Source organism: Sus scrofa, chromosome 2 (assembly GCF_054392235.1).
Source record: "Sus scrofa isolate SSC_HxYL_T2T_F1_AM1 chromosome 2, Sscrofa_HxYL_maternal_Yorkshire_Landrace_v2.0, whole genome shotgun sequence".
In the NCBI taxonomy this organism is placed as follows: Eukaryota; Metazoa; Chordata; class Mammalia; order Artiodactyla; family Suidae; genus Sus; species Sus scrofa.
In genome coordinates, this window is record NC_139384.1 from 92,161,913 (window position 1) to 92,184,477 (window position 22,565).

Genomic DNA, 22,565 nt, shown 5'->3' on the forward strand with positions numbered 1-22,565 from the left:
GTCTAATTAGAGCTACAGCTGCCAGCCTACACCACAGCCACAGCAACACTGGATCCGAGCCACATCTGCCACCTCCTCCATGGCTTATGGCAATGCCAAATCCTTAACCCACTGAGCAAGGCCAGGGATCAAACCTGCATCTTCTTGAATACTAGTTGGGTTCTTAACCCACTGAGCACAGTGGAAACTCCTCATTATCCCCAATTTAGAGCAGTGACTGAGGCTTAGAGAGTAGAGGTGACTTGTCCAGAGACACAAGCCAGGAAGCTCAGAAAAGATACTTAAGAGTGTCCATGAGCTCTTTGATGTCATTTGCAAAATGTTCCATCTTTGCCCTTTTTTTCCTCAAGGAAAAGAGAGTAAAACCTTCAACAGATACCCAAAGGAGTCAGGGAATCCCAAATGGTAAAGAACCATGAATTTAAGCCAAGGTCTTTCGGATTCCAAGACCTGTACCTTGAGACCTTCCCATGGGATCCTGTTAAAGGACATTCTTTAGAGTCAAACTGATAGAAGCTCTGGGTCTGAGTCCCACCACCACCATTTACTAGCTGCAAGACGTTATTTCCTCATCTGTAAAACTGGGATTCATTTATTCCACAAATATTTTCTCAAGCTCTGACTTGGATACCATTGTTGGCACTGAGGACACAGCAGTGAACAAAACAATGTCTCTGCTGTCATTGATCTTACACTGTAGTGAGGGGATAATGACAGTGAACAAATTGATACAGGTGAAGTGGTGCTAAGTTCTATGGAGAGAAAGTGAGGCAAAAGGGTCAGGTGAGGTGTGCTGTGTTACGTAGAGTGGTCAGAACTCCTCAGATGACCATTTAAACAGAGACCTGAATGGAGGGAGTGTCACATGGCTAAGGGGAGAGACTTCCAGGCAAAGGAGAAGAGTGATTTGCCATGTGTGTGTGTGTAGCCCACAAGATAAAGTCCAAAATCCTTAAATTGGCATTCAAAGCTTTCCTTAATCTGGTTCCAGATTATTTGTTGATCCTCCTTTGGGTTTCCTTTCTCAGCCCTGGTGGGTTTACTTGAGCCTTGTTTCTTATTAGCCAGTTCATTAATCATTCATTCATCAGTACCCATTCTGTGCTAGGCCACTTTGGGCACAGAGGAGTTTCCTGTCTGGGGAGGGAGGACAATGAGGACATGGCCAATTCCAACAGTCTGATAAATGCCATGAGACAGGGCCACCCAGGGGCCGCTCTCCACCAGGGCAGAGGTGCTGTTGTCAAGGAGAATGTGCACATTTAGAGAGAATGGAGCCACCACTAATCTGACCCTGCCTCTGAACAGGGCAAAGGCAGCCATTACCAGAATGTGCATGGAACCAACAGATTGAAAACCTCCTGGGGCTCTGACTGGCTTCCTGGGACTGTCCCAGTGCACACCCCAGCCCATACCAGACACCCATTCTAGTCCCTCTTGCTCCAGGACTGGTCTCTACTCTGGTAGAGGCTGCCATTGACAAGGAGGTTGTGTACACTTAGAGGGAAGAGAACCAGCTCAGACCTGACTCTCAGGGCTTGTGCTGTAGTACCTTGGGCCCCAAACCCACCCCTGATAAGATGACTGCCATTGAGCAGAGAAGAAGTCCTCACTCATGCCTGGCTCTGGCTATAGCCCCTCCATCTCCAGCTCCACCTTCTAATATGGTGGTAGCTGCCAGCACACCCTGGGGGAAGATGTGACCCAGGCTCACTTCAGATCCAGCTCTGCCACCAAGGCCACTGGTCGCACACAGACTACATAGGGATGCTCCCACTTAAAGACACCCCTTTAAGACTGGGGTGGGTGATGGTTTCGCCTAAGTTCATAGAGACAGAGAAAATGAAAAAAAATAGAGGGAATATGTTTTCAAATGAAAGATCAATTCAAAACACCCTGAAAAGATTGCTAATGAAGCAGATAAATAATTTACTAGACAGAGAGTTCAAAGCAATAGTAATAATAATGCTAACTGAACTTGGGGAAGGAATAGATTAATATAGTGAGAATTTTAACACAGAACTAGGAAATATTTTATAATAGCAGCTGAGTAATACAATAACGGAAATGAAAAGTACACTAGAAGGAGTTAACAGCAGACTAGGTGATACGGAAGAACACATAAGTTATGTAGAAGATAGAATAATAGAAATCATCCAATAAGAACACAGAAAAATCTTATAAATGAGGATAGTCTAAGGGACCTCTGAGACAACATCAAGCATGGTGACATAACCATTATAGGGGTCACAGAAGGAGAGAAAAGAAGGAAATGGGTAGAAAGTGTATTTGATTAAAGTATGGCTGAAAAACTTCCTGAAGCTTGAAGAAAGAAACAGAATTCCAGGTAGAGGAATCATGGAGTCCCAGATAGGATGAACCCAGAGAGACCTGTACCAAGCTATATCATAATTAAAATGGCAAAAGTTAAAAAGAAAACTTTGAAGACAGCAAGAGAAAAAGATTCACATACAAGGGAACTCTCATAAGACTATCAGTTGATTTTTCTGCAAAAATTTTGCAGGCCAGAAGGGAGTGGGACAATATACTGAAAGTGCTGAAAGGGAAAAGCCTACAACCACAGGATACTCTACCTAGCAATGTTATCATTCAGAATTCAAGGAGAGAGAGAGAGAACTTCCCAGTCAAAAACTAAGAGCTCATCAATACTAAGCTGGCCTGACAAGAAGTGTGAAAGGGTCTTCTTTAAGTGGAAAAAGAAGGGCTACAAAAAGAAGTAAGAATTTATAGGGAAAGAAAATTCCATTAGTCAAGGCAAATATGTAGTAAAGGCTATGGATAAACTTAAACTAGTACAAAGATTAAAGGACAAAAATTGTAAAATCAGCTGTAATATGTTAACCAGTTAAGGGATAGACAGGAAGATGTAAATTAAGACATCAAAACCACAAAATGGGGAGTTCCTGACGTGGCTCAGCGGAAATGAATCTATGAGGATGTGGGTTCAATCCCTGGCCTCACTTAGTGAGTTGGGGATTTGGCATTGTTCTGAACTATGGCGTAGGTCAAAGACGCAACTCGGATCCCCCACTGCTGTGGCTGTGGTATAGGCTGGCAGCTGCAGCTCCTGATTCAACCCCTAGCCTGGGAACCTCCATATACTGTGGGTGTGACCCTAAAAAGCAAAAAACAAAACAAAAACCCTGACAAAATGTGGGGGCGGTGGGTAAAAAATGTTAACCTTTCAGAATGTGTTTGAACTTAAATGACTACCAATTTAAAACATATAAGTATAGTTATGTGTCAACATGTATGAACCTCATAGTAATCACAAGTCAGAAACCTACAATAGATAACACAAAAACTAGAGAAAAAGGAACACAAGCATAACACTAAAGACAATCATCAAACCACAAAGGAAGAGAATAAAAGGCAAGAGAAGAACTATAAAAACAACTAGAAAACAAGTAACAAAATGGCAATATGTATATACCAATCAATAGTCACTTTAGGAGTTCCCGTCGTGGCGCAGTGGTTGACGAATCCGACTAGGAACCATGAGGTTGCGGGTTCGGTCCCTGCCCTTGCTCAGTGGGTTAACGATCCGGCGTTGCCATGAGCTGTGGTGTAGGTTGCAGATGCGGCTCAGATCCCGCGTTGCTGTGGCTCTGGCGTAGGCCGGTGGCTACAGCTCCGACTCAGCCCCTAGCCTGGGAACCTCCATATGCCGCGGGAGCGGCCCAAGAAATAGCAACAATAACAACAACAACAACAACAAAAAAGACAATAAAGACCAAAAAATAAATAAATAAAATAAAATAAAAGTGGCTACGGCAGTAAACTTTAAAAAAAAAATAGTCACTTTAAATATCAGTGAACTGAATGCTCCAATTAAAAGACAGAGGGTGGCTGATTGGATTAAAAAAATAAGATCTGTCTATATGCTGTTTATAATAGCTGCTATCTTTAGCTCACTTCAGAGCTAAAGATATACACAGACTGAAAGTGAGAGGTTGGAAAAAGATAGTCCATACAAATGAAAGTGACAATAAAGCAGTGGTAGCAATACTCATATCAGACAAAGTAGACTTTAAACCAAGTCTATAATAAAAGACAAAGAGGGGCATTACATAATGATAGATCATTCCAAGAAGAGGATATAACATTCTTTAACATATATTCACCGATATAGGAGCTTCTTTTTTTTGGGGGGGGGGGGCCTGCACCCATGGCATGTGGAGGTTCTAGGGCCAGAGATCAAACCCACACCACAACAGTGACCCAAGTCACAGCAGTGACAATGTCAGATCGTTAACCCACTAAACCACCAGGGAACTCCAGGTGCTCCTTAATATACAAAGCAGATGCTAACAGAAGAGAGAGAAGTTGGCAATAATAACATAGTAGGGGACTATAACACCTACTTACATCAATGGACAGATATCCAGACAGAAAAGAAACAAGGAAACAGTGGCCTTAAATGACACATTAGACCAGTTGAACTTAATATGCACAGAACATGCCATCCCAAACCAGCATACACATTCTTTCCAAGTACCTATCCACATACTCCAGGATAGCTCACACACTAGGTAACAAAACAGGTTTCAACACATTTAAGAGAATAAAAATCATAGCAGGCATCTTTTCTGACCACAATGGTATGAAAGCAGAAACTAATTAAAGGAAGAAAAATGGAAAAAATGCAAATGTGGAGACTAAACAACATGCTACTAAAAAACCAATGGCTCAATGAAGAAATCAAAGAGGAAATAAGAGAATATCTGGAGACAAATGAAAATGAAAACACAATATCCAAAATCTGTGGGATGGCGTTCCCATTGTGGCTCAGCAGAAACAAATTTGACTAGCATCTGTGAGGATGCAGGTTTTATCCCTGGCCTTGCTCAGTGAGTTAAGGATCCAGTGTTGCCATGAGCTGTGGTGTAGATCACAGACATGGCTCAGATCCTGTGTTACTGTGTTGCTCCAGCCCTGATTCGACCCCTAGCCTGGGAACCGCCGTATGCAGTAGGTGTGGCCCTAAAAAAAAAAGAAAAGAAAAAAAAATCTATGGGAGCAATGGGTTAGGGATCTGGCATTGCTGCAGCTGTGGTGTAGCAGTTAGTTAGCAGATGTAAGCTATTATACGTAAGGGGATAAACAACAGATCCTACTGTATAGCACAGAGAACTATATTCAGTGTCCTATGATAAACCATTATATATAATGGATATATATATATCTGAATCACTTTGGTGTACAGTAGAAATTAATACAACATTGTAAATCAAGTATACATCTATAAAATTTTTCTAGGAGTTCTCATTTTGGCTCAGTGGGTTAAGAACCCAACATAGTGTCCATGAGGATGCAGGTTCAATCTCTGGCCTCACTTGGTGGGTTAAGGTTCTGGCATAGCTGCAAGCTATGGCATAGGTTGCATACGCAGCTTGGATCTAGTGTTGCTATAGCTGTGGTGTAGGCCTGTAGTTGCAGCTTCGATTCAATCCCTAGCCCAGGAACTTCCATATGCCACAGGTGTGGCCATAAAAAGAAAACAAACTGTTTTTAAAAGAGCACAAATAAATGTTAAGGAAGGAAAATGGAACCCTTGTACACTGTTGATGGGAGCGTAAATTGGTGTAGTCATGATGGAAAACAATATGGAGGTTACTCGAAAAACTAAAAATAGAACTACCTTATGCTCCCGCAATTCCACTCCTTGGTATATATCCAAAGAAAATGAAAAAACTAATTTGAAAAGATGTGTACTCCAGTGTCCATGCAGCATTTTTTACAGTAGCCAAGATATGGAAGTGACCTAGGTGTCCATCAACAGGTGAATGGATAAAGAAGATGTGATATGTGTGTATATGTATATATATGTGTGTGTGTATGTATAGGTATGTTTATGTATATATGTGTACACACGCACACATACATACACAATGGGATATTATTCAGCCATAAAAAATGGTAAATTTTGCCACTTGCAACAACTTGCATGGACCCGGAGGGCACTATGCTTAAAGAAGTAAATCAGAGAAAGATAAATACTATATATTAACATATATGTGGAATTTAAAAATTAAAACAGATGAATGAATATAACAAAACAGAAACAGACTCGCAGATGTAGAGAACAATCTGGTGGTTGTGGGTGGGAAGAGGGATGGGGGAGGGACAAGATAGGGGTAGGGAATTAAGAGCTACAAGCTACTATCTATAAAATAAATAAGATACAAGGGTACATTGTACAGCTCAGGTAATATAGCCAGTATTTTATACTAACTTTAAATGGAATATAATCCATAAAAATATTGAATCATCATGTTGTATACCTGAAACTAGTAAAATATTTTAAGTCAACTATACTTCAGTTAAAAAGTTGATGTCATTATTTCCATAAGCTAAAATAAATGCTAATGACTCAAAAAAAAACCCAAATTCATTTAGTGAGAAAATGAGTAGTATCTCTGCTAAAAACCAATATAAAAATATTTTAATTATTGTAGTGGCAAAGAGATTCGTGAATCGAGGCTTTTGCTAATAGTTGTGGAATGAAGAAAATCTGTTTTGCCTTGCTGTACTAGAGTAAAAATGATTTTGTATGTATATTTTTGTATATAAAGTGTTATGTAATAAAAATTTACATCTCTGTGTATTACTGATTTTTTTATTTTTGAGTAGTATGTCCTGAATGGATGTACCACAATTTATTTATCCATTCCCCAGTTGAGGGACATTAGGATTATTTTCCAGTCTTTTTAGTGATTACAGTAAAGCCACTGTAAACATTTGTGTGCAAGTTTTTGTGTTTGAAAATGGGTTTTCATTTCACTTGAGTAAATATGTAGAAGTGAGATTGTTGGGTCACATGATAAGTATATATTTAACTTTATAAGAAACTGCCAAATTGTTTTCCAAAGTGACTGTATAATTTTGCATTCCCACCACCAGCAACACCTGAGTGTTCCAGTTACTTAGAATCTTTGTCAGTACTTGGTATTGTCACTATTTCTTTTAGTAACAGCATGCAAAAGTTCCTGGGCCAGAGATTGAACCTGAGCCACAGCAGTGACAACACAGAGTCCCTAACCACTAGGCTGCGAGGGAACTCCTGAAACTATTTTTTTTAAAAGGCCATTCAAATAGGTGTGTAGTGGTATTTCACTGTGGTTTTAATTTGCATTTCCTAATGACTAATTATGTTGAATGTCTTTTCATGTGCTTATTAACCATCTGTATATCTTCTTTGGTGAATTATCTATTCAAATATTTTGTCCATTACATTTTTTTCTCATGTTTTTTTTTTTTTTTTTTTTTTTTTTTTTTTTTTTTTTTTTGTCTTTTTGCCATTTCTTGGGCTTCTCCTGCAGCATATGGAGGTTCCCAGGCTAGGGGTCTAATCGGAGCCGTAGCCACCAGCCTACGCCAGAGCCACAGCAACGCGGGATCTGAGCCGCGTCTGCGACCTACACCACAGCTCACGGCAACGCCGGATCTTTAACCCACTGAGCAAGGGCAGGAACCGAACCCGCAACCTCATGGTTCCTAGTCGGATTCGTTAACCACTGCACCACCATGGGAACTCCCCTCATTGTGTTTTGAGAATTGCTTTTGTGAGTAAGTTTTATGGGAATGTAATTGCACACCATAAATTCACTCATTCAAAGCATACAGTTCGGTGATTTTTAGTATAATAAAAAAGTTGTATAACTATAGCCACAGTCAACTTTAAGACATTTTCATCACCTCAGAAAGAATCCTCATACCCTTTATCACCCCCAGGTCCCCATCACCAATTCTCCGTCCCAGCCCTAAGCCACCCCTAACCTACTTTCTGTCTGTGTTGATTTGCCTATTCGGGCCATATCATATAAATGGAGTCATATAATCTGTGGCCTTAAAGATGTCAGGGTTCTTTTATATGGGCAGCATAAAAATTGTTCTAAGTCAAATGTATGATTTGCAAACATGTTCTCTCATGTATGCAATTTTTTTAAAGGCCACACGCACACACCTGGAAGTTCCCAGGCTAGGGTTAAATCAGAGCTGCAGCTGCCAGCCTATGCCATAGCCACAGCAATGCCAGATCTGAGCCTCATCTGTGACCTACACTGCAGCTTACAGCAATGCCAGATCCTTAACCCACTGAATGGGGCCAGGGCTCAAACCTGTATCCTCAGGTTTGTTACCACTGAGCTGCAATGGAAACTCCCACGTATGCAGTCTTTTATCTTTTTTTTTTTTCCCCCTTTGGCTATGCCCACAGCATGCGTAAATTCCCAGGCCAGGGATTGGATCTGTGCTACATGAGTAACCCAAACTACAGTAGTGACAATGCAAATCCTTAACCTGCTGAGCCACCAGGGAACTCTTGATTCTCTTAACAGTGTCTTTCAAGAGCAGAAATTCTTAAATTTGATGGTGTCCAGTTTATAAACTTTTATGGGTCATTCTTTTAGTGTTGAAGCCAAAATATCTTTGTCCAACCTATGATCAAAGAGTTTCTCGTAGGAATTTTTTTTCTAAAGAGAGACTAGAAATCTGTTTTTCATGTGAGATGTCTCAATTTGTGTTTTTAAAAATAAAATATGTCTATGGGCTAGAAAAGGACCACAAGCTACTAGTTTTCATATGTCAGGACCCTCCATGCAGTTGAAAATCAGCCTATAACTTATAGTCGACCCTCCGTTTCTGCAGTTCCTCTGTCTCTGCAGTTTTGCATCTGCAGACTCACCTAGCATGGATCGTGTAGCACGGTAATATTTACTATTGAAAAAAGTCTGCATGCAAATGGACCTTTGCAGTTCAAACCTATGTTGTTCAAGGGTCATCTGTATTGCATGCAAAATTGCTTTTATTTGGCTTTTTTTGATCTGTTAGAATAGGAGTTTCAGAAGTTCCCACTGTGGTGCAACGGGATTAGTGGCATCTTGGGAGCTTTGGGACGCAGGTTCAGTCCATGGCCTGGCACAGTGAGTTAAGAATCCAGTGTTTCTGCAGCAGTGGCTTAGGTTGCAGCTGCAGCTTGGCTCTGATCCCTGGCCTGGGAACTCCATATGCTGTGGGGCAGCCAAAAAAGAAAAGACCAGAAAACCCAAAAAACCCAAAAAATCCCACAAGGAGTTTCATATGTTTCAACTTAATTGCTCTTTGCAGGTTGTTAAATTATTATTATTATTATTATTTTGTCTTTTCAGGGCCACACCTGTGGCATATGGAAGTTTCTAGGCTAGGGGTCAAATCAGAGCTGTAGCTGCTGGCCTACACTACAGCCACAACAACACCAGATCCGAGCTGCATCTGCAACCTACAGCACAGCTCACGGCAACACCAGATCCTTAACCTACTGAGTGAGGCCAGGGATTGAATCTACGTCCTCGTGTTTATTAGTTGGGTTTGCTACCAGTGAGCCATGGCAGGAACTCCCAGGTTGTTAAATTATAAACAGCCAACTGAGTCACAGATGTCTGCATGGTATGGTGGCACAGCTTGGACTATCGTTTGGGGTTTTTTGGGCCATGCCCACAGCATGTGGAAGCTCCCAGGTCAAGGGTGGAACCCACAGCACAGTGGTGACTGGAGTCACAACAGTGACAGTGCTGGATCCTTAACCCACTGCACCACCAGGGAACTCCTGCTGTGTTTTGTTTTTAAAATGTTTATTTCTTTGGTCAAGTTCCTTGGGTTTGCTAAGGAATCCATGACAGCTGAGAAAGCCACCGCCGAATGAAGTGAAGCATCTTGCTGGAGGACACCCAGCAGGACTCCACTTAGGCGCTTGCATTATAATGCCCACACTGGTACTGTGCTTTCCAAAGCAGAGGCCTCCACAAATACCATACTTGAACTTCACATTTTAAATATATTTCTTTAAACATTGTAATCAGTGCCACAGGTTGAAAACCTCTCAGATATGCTGCATGCTAAATATTAATACTTCAGAGATGACCTGCCGAGTTTCTTATGCTCTCAGTTACCTGGGTGGGGTGCAGGCTTGACACTAAAGCTTCTGTTTGTATAATTAAAGAGGATACTGAAATTGCAAAGCAAACTTTTAAATGCCACTAGCCTTTCTACCTTGTATTCATTGCAACCTGGGATTTTCTTGATATTTACAATTTCAAAGAGGATAGGACTTTAAAAAGTCAGTGCTCAGGCTGAAACATGACTGCATCTGTCATCCATATCAAATATCTAATTTCCTATTCTTTTTGATCCATTAAAACAACGTCATTGTCCTCAGGATTGACCTTATAATAAGTAAATGTTATAGAGTCTGTGGCAGAGGTACCAAAAGTTTTATCATTTTCCTTTCTTGCTAAAGGAAGATTCCATTTCCAGGAAACCCTTGCCTCTGAATTGAGGCAGGTGACTGGATGCTGAGGATGACTGTGATGTGGGAGGAAGTAGCATAGATCCTTTCTTCCCCTCCCACAGAGGCCAGGGCCTTACCATGACTGAATTACAAAATGGGCAGGTGGGTGAGTCACTGGCTGGCCTCTTGGCAGACTTTTGATCTGTAAAAGATCAAAATCAGTGATTGAATTTAATGCCCAAGTCTTACAGGTCAGGAACTCAAGGGCCAGAGGGAAGCAATGACTTGTCCAGGGTCACTTAGATGAGGTAGAGCTAAAATCCAGTGTAGGACCATTTGTAAGTTTAGCCTGCCCTTGCTTTTAGTCATGGCAGAAAAATTTTCCTGTTCTCATACTCTGGCCACATGTTTCATCCAGAATTCATCCCCATCCCTTTCTTATGTAACTTATTACTCAGACCTTAATGATTGGCTTGATGATGGACATATGACCCGGTCTGGACCAATCAAAACTAATCCCTGGATTTTTGCTGGAATTGCTGGAAAATAGTCACTCTTCATGGTTGTTGAATAGGCAACCTGTTAAAATATGTCTTGAGCTACCAAGGTCCATCTTAGTCCATCTAGGTTGAGAAGAAATATAACACAGGGGAAAGGAGATCTAAAAGGGGAGAGAGACATATGATGCTTAATGTTGTTGTTTGAGCCACCTGGATCCAGTTGTGCCTGAAAACCAAGCTTTTATTCACATGAGCCAATAAGTTTCTTTTTGTGTTTGTTTATGCTGATTTTGTTGATTTTCTGTCACTTGCACCTGAAATTACTCTGACTTACACAGTTTTGTGCTTTTGTCACTAACAGGAATTATCATATTTTTCTATTTCACTGATAAGGCAATAGAGGAGTCTTTTTTGTAATCAGGTGTTTCTGTTTCGCAAGCCCCAACACGGATGTGGCCATTTATCCCAAATTTCATGAGGGGTTGTTGAACACGATACCCACAACAGAGTAGGGTGAAAACACTGTTGAAATCAAAAAAAGAACACCTCTACCAAAAAGTGTGCAAAGTGTGTGAAGAGACAGTTAACGGAAAAAGAAAAGCAGAGGACAAGCACACACCTGGAAGATGTCTAATGTCACTAATAATTAAGAAATAGAAAGCGACATGAGGAAAAGAAAAAGAAATGAGGTACTATTTTTCACCCATGAGTTTTTCACCCTGGAGCTAAAAATGGTCTAATATCTGAGGATGGAAAAATAGGGACTTTGATGAGCTAGTGGTGGGGGGGAAGGATGGCACAGCTTTGGGAGAGGGTAGTGTGGTAATTCTGTTCAATGTAGCTGTGCACAAGCCACTTGGCCTCCTGCTTGAAATGTATTCTATAAATAAACTCCAGCAAATATGCAAAGATACAAGTAAAAGGGCATTCAGTACAGTATTATTTGTAAGATCAACAAACTGGAAACGAATGCCCATCGAAAGGGACTGTGTAATGAGTCACAATACATCCAGACCACGGAATAAATTCCAGCAGCTGAGAAGCTCGAGGTGGCCCCGGGTGTGTGGTGTGGGGAGGTGTCCTGGGTACACACGTCGATAGAGGAGAGCAGGATGTGCCACATGATGCTCTTTCTGTTGAAACCACAATGAAACCTTCCCTACATTAAGGCGAGGTTCTGTTGGAAAGCAGGATCAAGGGCTCAGAGGGCTTTATTTTCAATGGATTCACTTTTCTTTACAATTTGATTTTTTCAAAATTATGAACACATATTACCTTCCAATTTTGTTTACTCATTCACTTCTTTATTTTTTTATTTTTTTATTTAGGACTACACGTATTCATAGGCTAGGGGTCGAATCAGAGCTGCAGCTGCCGGCCTACACCACAGCCATAGCAATGCGGGATCTGAGCCTGGTCTGCCACAGCTCATGGCTATGCTGGATCCTTAACCCACTGATTGAGGCCAGGGATCAAACTTAAGTCCTCATGGATACTAGTTGGGTTTGTTACCACTGAGCCACAAAGGGAACTCCTGTTTACTCATTTGAATACCTAATAATGCATGAGATGAAAACATTCAAAAGGCACAAAGGGGAGGGGCATAATTTTCCAGTTTCCTTACCCCTTACTTGATGTAGAATTACTGTATTCTGGAGTTCCTGTCGTGGCTCAGTGGTTAATGAATCCGACTAGGAACCATGAGGTTGTGGGTTCAATCCCTGGGCTTGCTTAGTGGGTTAAGGATCCGATGTTGTGGTGAGCTGTGGTGTAGGTTGCAGACGTGGCTCGGATCCCGTGTTGCTGTGACTCTGGCGTAGGCCTTTGGCTATAGCTCCAATGTGACCCCTAGCCTGGGTACCTCCATATGCCTCAGGAGCGGCCCTAAAAAAAAAGACGAAGAGACCAAAAAAAAAAAAAATTAATATATTCCTACCAGCAAGGAAGGAAGGAAATGGGGAATGAGTGAGAAGGTGGAGAGGACTTGGCTGCCACTCTGTGGCCAGGAGAAGCAGTGGGCTGCCCTTCTTGGGGTCTCTCTCTCTCCTTGTTTTCCTGGCATCAGACTTCCCGAGACCCCACTAAAGCACAGGTGAAGACCTTTGGGTGTGCTGGACTGTGGGTCTTGCAGATCTGGGTCCTGCACCCTATCGCCCCAGAGAGTGAGACACTAGGGTTCCCTGATGCTGGCCCCTTTCCTGCCAGCTCCCCTTGGGCCAGGTCTGCTTGGCAGACACCCAAACCCTCATTAGGAGAGATGGGGCTGGAGGCAAATATTTATCCCTGTGCAGCTGTGGGCTGAGCCCAGGCGGCAGGTGCAGGGCAGAGTCCTGTTTACCCAGCGCTGAGCTGGGCAGGCGCTGCCTATTTGCTGAGCTCCCTTCCTGGCCTGGCTCCGGCACCCAGGAGGAAGCTGGGCAGCAGAGGATGTGCCAGGTGGGGAGTCAGGGAGCCTTCCAGTCACCAAGCCCTCAACAGCCCTCAGTATAAAGGCCAGATGACTCCTGGACTGCTCCATGGCGTTGTGTGAGGCCAGCCTCTTCCTCTCTCCTCTGGTTGTTCTTCCACCTTGGCTCCAGGCTGACTCCTGCTCATTCCTGGTTCTCCCTGACCCCAACCCCCGCCCCCCCCCACACACACCACAGAGTGGCGACCCTGGCTGTTGCCATGGCCCCACAGCTCATGAAAGTCACACACTTATTTCCCCACACTTTCCTTGTTAATGTTTGTCTTCTCTGCTAGAAGCCAGAAGAGCAGGGACAGAGACAGTTTTGTTCCTGCTTCCCCAGCACCTCCCATAAGGCCTGACACCTAGGAGGTGTCACCAGATATTAGTGAAGTGTTAGCCTGAGCGAAGTCAGGCTGAGGGAACTGCATAGGCAAAGGCATAAAGGTGGGACGGAGAGGTTGAGAAAGGGGGCTTAGGGAGCAAAGAGACTGGAGGCCGGAAAGTTACACGGGGGCTGGAACTCCAAAAGGCCTTAATGCCACACCGAGTTTGGTTTTATCTAAACTTTCTGATACATCCTTGTGGGAAGTTGTTGGAAGGTAAAGGCAATGTAAATAATATGGCAAATGAGAAGATGATACACTGAATGGAAACGGTATCAATTCTAAAGTTCTTACAACGGCCTATAAGGCTCAACATCCTCTGTATCCCCACTGCACCCCTTTTCTTATCATTTTCCCCTCACTCACCCCAGCTACACTGGCTGGCCTTGCTATTACTTGAACATCAAAGATATACCCCTGCCCCAGGGCCTTTGCACTTGCTGTTTCCTTGGTCTGAAATGCATTTCCTTTTGATAGCATGATTTACCTCTGTATTTTTAAAACTCAGCCTCCAAGTCACCTTACCAGGGAAGCTTTCCATGATGCTATAGACAAAAGAGCCTCACTCCCCCGAAGCCCTTGTCTTGCTGTGTTTTCCTTGGTAGTACTTGTATCTGTTTTGTCTATTGTCTGTCTCCTCACAAGGGTGTCAGCTCTAAGAAAGCAGGAGTCAGAATTCCCTGGTGGCTCAGCAGGTTAAAGATCTGGCATCATCACTGCTGTGGCTTGGGTCCCTGTGGTGCGGGTGTGATCCCTGGCCCATGAGGATTCCCCCCCCACCCCCCACCCCCGCCAAAAGGCAGCAGGAATACCATTTCTTGTTCACTGCTGTATCTCTAGGCTGAGGACATCTACCTTTAGGCATTATGAATGCTTGTTGAATGAATGAATGAATGTGTAATATTAATCCAAGCCGCCCACGTCCTGTAATGATGCTGACCATCGCTCCCTTGGGCCCAGCGCTTTCCTGTTCCCAAAGCCCTCACACAGCCATTAGCTCCTTTGATCTACTTGTCAGCTGGGTGGGGAGCACAGGACAGGGATTATTATCTGCCTTAAAAAGTGATTATCTATGGCACAGAAATATCACGGGCACATGGACAGAAACCAGAATGAAATGCCTACAGGCTCATGACTTCAATAAATCCATTTTTAAAATTTGATGTGCAGGAATTGTCGCAAAGAGGAAAGACTGCATCCTGAGGCTGGTCTTCCTTGCCCTCAATTCTCAGCTTGGCTGTGAACTTATCCTGTGACCTGGGACAGATCAAGTCCCTTCTTTGTGGCTTGGATACTCCTTCTGTAAAAGGGAGACAAGATGCCCTCAAATAGGTATACTGCAGAGGCATTTGTACATGGACATTTCCTGGGCCACATGTGCTTCTGTGCATCCTTTTTGGTAGCTGTGTAATATTCCACCTCTGGAGTCATAGGCTTTGCTTTATCCATTAACTATTGCTGGACATGGTGATAGTAGGTCATTGGCACTGGATCCTGCTGGGTGCTAGAGAACTGCATCTTCCTGAGCTCATTCAATCTTTGCAACTCAGGTAGCTGCTATTAATGCTTGCATTTTGCAGAGGTTAAGTGGCTTGCCTAAGGCCACCCAGCCCCTAAATGGGTGAGTTGGAATTGGAAGCCAAGTTTTCAAAAGCTTTAAACTAAGTGTGCTCTACTGAGATTTTTGTTCCCATTTCTCAGATGAGAAAAATGAAGCTCAGGGAGGCTAACGCTTGGCCCTAGGCAACACCAGGCAGGGCTGGGATGAGGCAGAAGCCCGCCCTGTTCTCCTCTGGCCCACTCTTTTGCATCCTGGGGCAAGGTCCACATGTCTCGTTCCTTCTGAATTGAGGACAGTAACAGCCAGGGAGGGAGTTGCCTTCTAGTTTCTGCCCCATAACTGGCTAAAGGCTTAAGTACAGGGGGGAAGGCACTGATGAGCAGAGGAAACCTGTTCCTACTCTGGAAACCACCCCTCTCTTCCTTCCCCTCCCCCCCTTCTCTCCCCGCTCCCCTCCCCTCGCCTCCCTCTCAAAGCGCTGTACCAATTAATCAGCAGACATCCGAGGCTCCAGCTGGGACCAAGTGGGCTGGACTCATTAGTGCAGAATGATATTAATATAAAAAAAATTGAGACAAATGCGATGATTCAGGGCAGGCGCCTACATTGGGCTGGCTCCGAAGCTGGTGGGGGCCAGCCAGGGAACTGTGGTAAGTGGCAGGGGGGAACAGTGCAGATGTGGGAGGAGAGCCAGACCAGTTCCCCTGGGCGCTCAGAGGGAAAATGGGAGCAAAGTGACAGGGTCTGTTGTCTTGTGCAGTGTGACTTGTCCCTCCTCCCTGCTCAGGGGACCACCGTGGACTGTGCAAAAAAGCATCCGGGGAACAGAACTCCCCTTCTCTGATGGTCATTGAAACCCAGGGCCAGTTGCAGAGGCAGGATGAGTAGTGGCTGACTCCCAGGCCCGTCTCCTCTTGGCCCTTATGGTGTGGCCTTCGTGGCTCCATCCTTTGGGGCTCAGTCTTTCCATCTGGACCAGAGGGGCATAACAGCCACTTCTCAGGGCTTCCGAGATAATCGGGATGTGATGTGCTCTGTGGGGTGGGAACCAGAGGGAGGAAGGCCATGTTCATCTCCTCCCACCCCTCCTTCATCCTTCTTTCCCCAGCAGCCTAAACAGCGGGGTGTTGTTTACCTTTAGGGACCACAGGGCTCAAACCCGTGCCTACGGAGAAGCACCTTAGAACAGAATCCTCTTTGTTTCCTAAGCTATTTATTTCTTCACTCACTTAAATGTGCACTTCATTCATTCATTCATCCATCCACATTTACTGGGCACTTCCCATGTGCTGGCATGGACCAGGCACTGGGGATATAAAGGGGAATGAGACACATTTCCCACCCTTGGGGTGCTCCTAGACTAGTGGGGATGCCTGCCTGTAAGGGGAGAGGTAATAGCTCTCATATAGGGCAAGGAGAGCTGTTGATTTTAGGGACTCTGTGCCTGGATTTCCCCCAGATATTTCGAATCGTCTGTCTCATGGTTCTCATTTCACATTGCTTGGCCTTATCAGTTTATTTTTTCTGGTTTTGTTGGCTGGACCAGTGGCACATGGAAGTTCTCAGGCCAGGGGTCAGATCTGAGCTGTAGTTGTGACCTGTGCCACAAATGAGGTAATGCCAGATCCTTAACCTGCTGTGCCACCATGGGAACTCCCACATTTTTTTTTTAATTCAGGAAATGTGGCCAACACACCTGCAGTTCTTTGGTGCCATGGGTGCGGGAACAACGAGGACAGGCTGGGTTGTGCTGAGTAAAGGCGCAGCCCCAGCCGATGGGAGTACAGGTGAGGGGCGACGCTTTCTGTCTGGAGCACCCACATGTGATTAGGTGAGCCTGGCACAGGAGAGGCCATGCAGCTGTCCCTACGATTTGAGGAGGAGTTGCCAGGTGACCTGATGGGGGACAGCCAGGACATCATTCATTTAAAAAATAGTTATTGCGGATTTACTGTGTGCTGGGCACAGTTCTAAGTATGGGGATACAGTTGTGAACAAAACAGACAAATCTCTGCCTTCAAGGAGACGACTTTGTGGTGGGAGGGAACATGGACTGCAGAGAAAGATGAAACTGAGCAGTCATGGTGCTTGCTATTTTGTTTTGGGTGGTTGGGGCCAGCCTTGGTGACCCTTGCCATTTGAGCAGAGTCTGGAGGAAGCAAGGGAGTGGGGCCAAAAGGTGAGCTGTGGTGTGGGTCACAGACTTGGTTTGGATCCCGAATTGCTGTGGCTGGGCGTAGGCCAGCAGTTGTAGCTCCAGTTGGACCCCTAGCCTGGGGACCTGCATATACCGCGGGTGTGGCCCTAAAAAGCAAAAAAAAAAAAAGAGAGAGAGAGAGAGGAGAGGAAAACTTTGTAGGTGGAGGGAACCATCCCTGAGATAGAAGAATCCCTGGAATGGCCCTGGGGAAAGGCTGGTGGCCAGAGCTGCAGGGGAGGGTGGGGGTGATTCAGGTGGAGGGGAGGAGGGCCCAACCATCCTGGGCCTTGTGTCTGGCTGCTGGAAAAATACAGGACACCCAGTTAAATTTGAATTTCAGATGAACAACAAATAATTTTTTAATGTAAGTGTGTCCCATAGAAATTTGCCTTTCTCTGAAATTCAAATTTATTTAAGGTGTCTTGTGTTTTTATTTGCCAGTTCTGGCCACCATCATTGTGAGTAGGACTTTGGCTTGACTCTGAGATGGAACCTGCTGGAGGATTTGGAACAGAGGAGGGACTGGATATAACTAATTTGTTTTTTCGTTTTGTTTTGTTTAGTCTCTTTAGGACTGCACCCTCGGGCATATGGAGGTTCCCAGGCTAGGCTTACACCACAGCTCCTAGCAGTGCTAGATCCTTAACCCACTGAACGAGGCCAGGGTTCGAACCTATATCCTCATGGATGCTAGTCAGATTCATTTCCACTGAGCCATGACAGGAGCTCCTTTTTTTTTTTTTTTTTTTTTCTTAAAGCATTAAATGATGGTAGTGTATTTAATAGGTCCACTGAATTAATAGTTCTCAACTAACTTTTGCATTTTTTTTTTCAATTTTCTTTTTTGGCCTTGTCCATGGCATATGGAAATTCCTGGGCCAGGAATCAAACCCGTGCCATGGCAGTGACCTGAGCTGCTGCAGTGACCCAGTGTATCACAAGAGAACTCCTAGGACGTGACCAGTTTTTTGTTTTTGGGGTTTTTTTTTTTTTTTTTTTTGCTTTTTAGGGCTACACCCACAGCATATGGAAGTTCCCAGGCTAGGGGTCCAATAGGATCTACAGCTGCTGGCCTACGCCACAGCCACAGCAATACAGGATCCGACCCATGTCTGCAATCTACACCACAGCTCATGGCAACGCCAGATCCTTAACCCACTGAGTGAGGCCAGGGATTGAACCTGAAACCTTGTGGTTCCTAGTTGGATTCGTTTCCAGTGGGCCACTATGGGAACTCCTGAGATGCCTCCTTGACAACCAAGATAAGACATCCAGTAAGTGATCGGACACTTGGGCCTGGAGTTTGGGAGAAGACCACATTTATTTGTCGTGGGCATAGACGTCATTTAAGGCCATAATCTTGGCTGAAAGCACTGAGGCATTGGTGTAAATGGAAGCGGCCCTCCTTCAGGCACCTGCAAAAGCCTGGAGGCTTGAGAGTTTGGGGTGGGCTCAGGGTACTGGGAAGGTTTGAGCGCTGTTGGCTAGGCCATCACTTCAGGGAAAGTGAGGTCAGCAGGGCCTCAGAGGTGCAGGGTGGTCAGATCTGTGAGTTAAGGGGGCAGGACAGAGCAAGACAGGGTGTGGCTGGGAGGACAGTGAGGAGACTAGGGTTCAGCCCTGGCTGGAAGTGTTGAGGCCTGACCTGGGAGAGCAGCTGGGGGCCAAGGCTGGGTCCACAGAGGGAAGGCTGGCTCGTTGGGACTGATGCAGCTGGGTGGCAGGCTGGATGCGGGGAGTTGGAAGATGTGTGTCCAGAGCCTCCCGGGGTGCTCTTGCAGGGATATAGGGGTGCTGGGAGAGGCGCACAGAACCTCCCCCCTCCCCAGCGCCCCACAGCCCCCGTGCTTGTTAGCAAGGAACACTCCTCAGAGGGAACATATGTGCAGTTATTTTTAGGTGATTAGCCACATGTCGTGGAGCGTTTGTTTGTCAGTCGTGGGTAAACAAAAGCCATTTGTCAAAATGAGATATTCTAGCCTCTCCTCCCCTCCTCGGGCCAGTCACCGACCGCGAATTCCTGTTGCATCCGCAGCGAAGCTGATTAGCTCCATGGCTCCTGAATAGTAATGGCTGCATTCGCAGAGAGGTGTCTGCCTGCCAGGAGCCGTGCAAATGTGCCAACCTTGAAGCTCCACAAGACCGACGAGCTGCATCCTTCTAGGTCTCATGTTGGAGCTGAGGAAATTGAGGCTGAATGTCTGCCCTCCCCAACCCCGTGGGTGGGACTCAGCTTTATCACCAGTTACCACCCAGCTGCTTAGGTAATCCAAGTGACATCCCCTGTGTGGAGCTCTTCATGTCACCTGGCATATGGGGTTGGAGCAGTACTCCCAGGTCCCAGGGCCACCCATCAGGTGATGTGTTTTCCAGGCCCACCCATCAGGTGATGTGTTTTCTTCTCCGTGACGGAGATGAAAGATGACATAATTTGTCCTTACTTTGGAGGTATGTCTCAGTATTTACCAGACCATTGGGTTTCCAGAAATAGCACTGAGGTGGTGAGCTCCTGGATCTTTATTAGTTTTCCCTCTTACCCTCTGGCCTCCAGTAAGAACAATAAGAACAACAATACTTCTTGTTCATCAGCCAGATCAGCATGATGTGGTCAGTGTAATGGATCTGTGGTTAGTGTAATGGATCAAAGTGACATCCTGCCACCCGTCTGAATGGTCCTGATCGAGGACCACCATGATAGAGCCTTGGTGAAAGTGGTGACTGTATACTGTCATTTGTTCCCTGTGAATGTGTACCCTTTTTGATTCTCTTTCTTGATTGGGACCAAGAGAATACATTTAGCAAACAAATGGCTTCATAACATGTACCTGTGTTTGTGTTAATCTACTCTAGCAGCTGTATCATAGCTGGCAATGCACCTGCAATTGGGGTTGCCACTTGTTACATTTCTGGTCATCTGTGGTTTCCATGGGGGCCAGACCAATGAGTTACATGGAGGGAAGATAAGAATTACCACCCTTCAGGAGTTCCCATTATTGCTTAGTGGGTTATGAACCTGACTAGTATCCATGAGGATGTGGGCTTGATTCCTGGCCTTGCTCAGTGGGTTAAGAATCCAGTGTTGCCATGAGCTGTGTGTGGTGTAGGCCAGCAGCTGCAGCTCAGATTCGACCCCTAGCCTGGGAGCTTCCATATCCTGCAGGTGAAGCCATAAAAAGCAAAAAACAAACAAACAAACAAAAACTATTGTCAGTCTCCTCCACCCATCCTTGATTTTATTTTTCTTTTCTTTTTCTTTTTGGTTGTGCCTGCAGGCATGCAGAAGTTCTTGGGCCAGGAATCAAACCTGTATCACAACAGCCCCCCAAGCTGCAGCAGTGACAATGCCAGGTTCTTAACCTGCTGAGCCACAAGGGAACTCCATCCTTGATTTTATTTGATTTTGCAGATAGAGTAGTGCCCTTGTTGGCAGCCCATCTCTGTTGTCCTGAGGATGCTGTGTGCTAGTAACCATAACTCTCTGTAGGCCAGGCTCATTGTCTGCCCCTCCACCTTACCATTCATCACAAAATTGCCCTTCTGCCTTTGGATGGCTTCTGTGTTTCATGTTCCCATCATCCCCATTGCTGTGAACCAGCCCAGTTCTGTAACAGCATCTCCTACCAGCCCCAGCCTACAGGGAAGAGCCATCACTGAACTTCCAAGTGATGCAGAGAACCTGCTAGCCAGCACACTCCTCACAGCCTGGCTGAGCTGTCTGTCTTCTGGGTACCGTGGGTAACATGGGCCTCTGTGGCAGGCGGCGGTTTCCAGTCTTACCGTACATCTCCCCCGGTGTGCCCACTTCTCTGAGCCTGTTAATTCCTTCTTCCCCCATCTGTTGTGGCGCTTCTGACTTCACCTGGGCCACTGCTTTTCCCGTGTTTCTAGGAGTCACCTCGGTAGTGAGTTTGAGTCATCTCCTGGGGTATGCTTGAGGGTATTAAATCCTGCATCCTGAGAGAGTGCTCCCAAATTGTTAAAAACTCCCATTATCCAACCATATGATCTGGGCCTCCTGATTGAACACTCTCTGTCCAAATCCAGTCCCATGTTCACCACGGGCTGCCACTCCCTTGGGACTTAACCTCTGTCTCTCCTGATCAGGCCCAACATATCCATAGCTGATTTCTGCTGCAATTGAACCCCAGTTATTGCTCCAGATCCTGAGTTCAGACATGGCCCCTGTGGTCTGCAAGTGGAGAGGGAGTGCTAGGCCCCAGCAGGTCGGGGCAGGCCCTCTGCAGGCTCAGAAGGTTCAAGGGGATCTGGACAGGCAATCCAGATGTTCCCACCTCATGTGTCAGCGATCCACTCTTTCTTAACTGGAGTCCCAACCATGGCATAGCAGACCTACCTTGGCTGGAATGGAACCTTCTTCAAGAGCCTGGGATGAGTTTTTGCTTTCTCTGCCCTCTGCAGAGGGAGATGACAACCTCTTTAAGTGCCTACAGAAGGGCCTCTGGCTTTCCCATTTAGCCTTTAATTGCCAATTAACCACACTCTGCTTTTTGTTCTTTTCCCAGATCAATTGGGTTTATCAATAGCCACCCAATTCAATTGTTCTTATAGTTGTTCTTTCACCTTCTTTCTCAAATGCATCTCACCAGTTGATGAATTCTTTCCCAGGCTGCCATCCTAATGGGTGACTCATGCCAGAGGCTATCTGTGAAGGGGGAAGGTGCACTGCCAGCTGGGCAGCAGGTGATTGTCTCCAAACTCTCATCCCAGTGTCTGCTTTCCTGACCCACTTTTGGTACCAACTGTATGTAACAGGTTGGGTTCTCAAAAAGAAGCTTCTGTGTCAGAATTTAGTGTACAGGATATTTATTAAAAATTATTCTTAGAATCAACACCTGTGGAAGGGAAGGGAAAGAAGCAGGACTGAGCAGAGAGGGACGTCGAGCTATCATGCTTTGCCAACCGAAGACTCAGCTGACCCTGGAGTGAATTTTGTAGGTGGTTTGTCCTGATTTGGGGCAAAACGGCCTTTTTATGGCTGCACCTGTGGCATATGCAAGTTCCCAGGCTAGGGGTCAAATTATAGCTGCAGCTGCAGCAACTCCAGATCTGAGCGGCAACTGCAACCTACGCCGCAGCTTGCAGCAATGCCAGATCCTTAACCCACTGTGTGAGGCCAGAGACTGAATCCATATCCTATGGACACTGTGTCAGGTTCTCAACCCA

The 22,565-nt window shown here is 45.3% G+C and overlaps 1 protein-coding gene across 17 annotated transcripts in view; it reads left to right on the forward strand.

Annotated features, from left to right (window-relative positions):
* THOC3 (THO complex subunit 3) overlaps nt 1–22,565 on the forward strand; it is a 291,571-nt gene that overhangs the window by 37,551 nt on the left and 231,455 nt on the right. The window contains exon 12 of one of the 17 annotated variants that reach the window (XR_014838033.1): nt 11,210–11,477. The exons of the other annotated variants lie outside the window; for them this stretch is intronic. The gene's annotated coding sequence lies outside the window, so the exon portion shown is untranslated. The remainder of the gene's footprint in view (nt 1–11,209; nt 11,478–22,565) is intronic. 17 annotated transcript variants of the gene reach the window in all.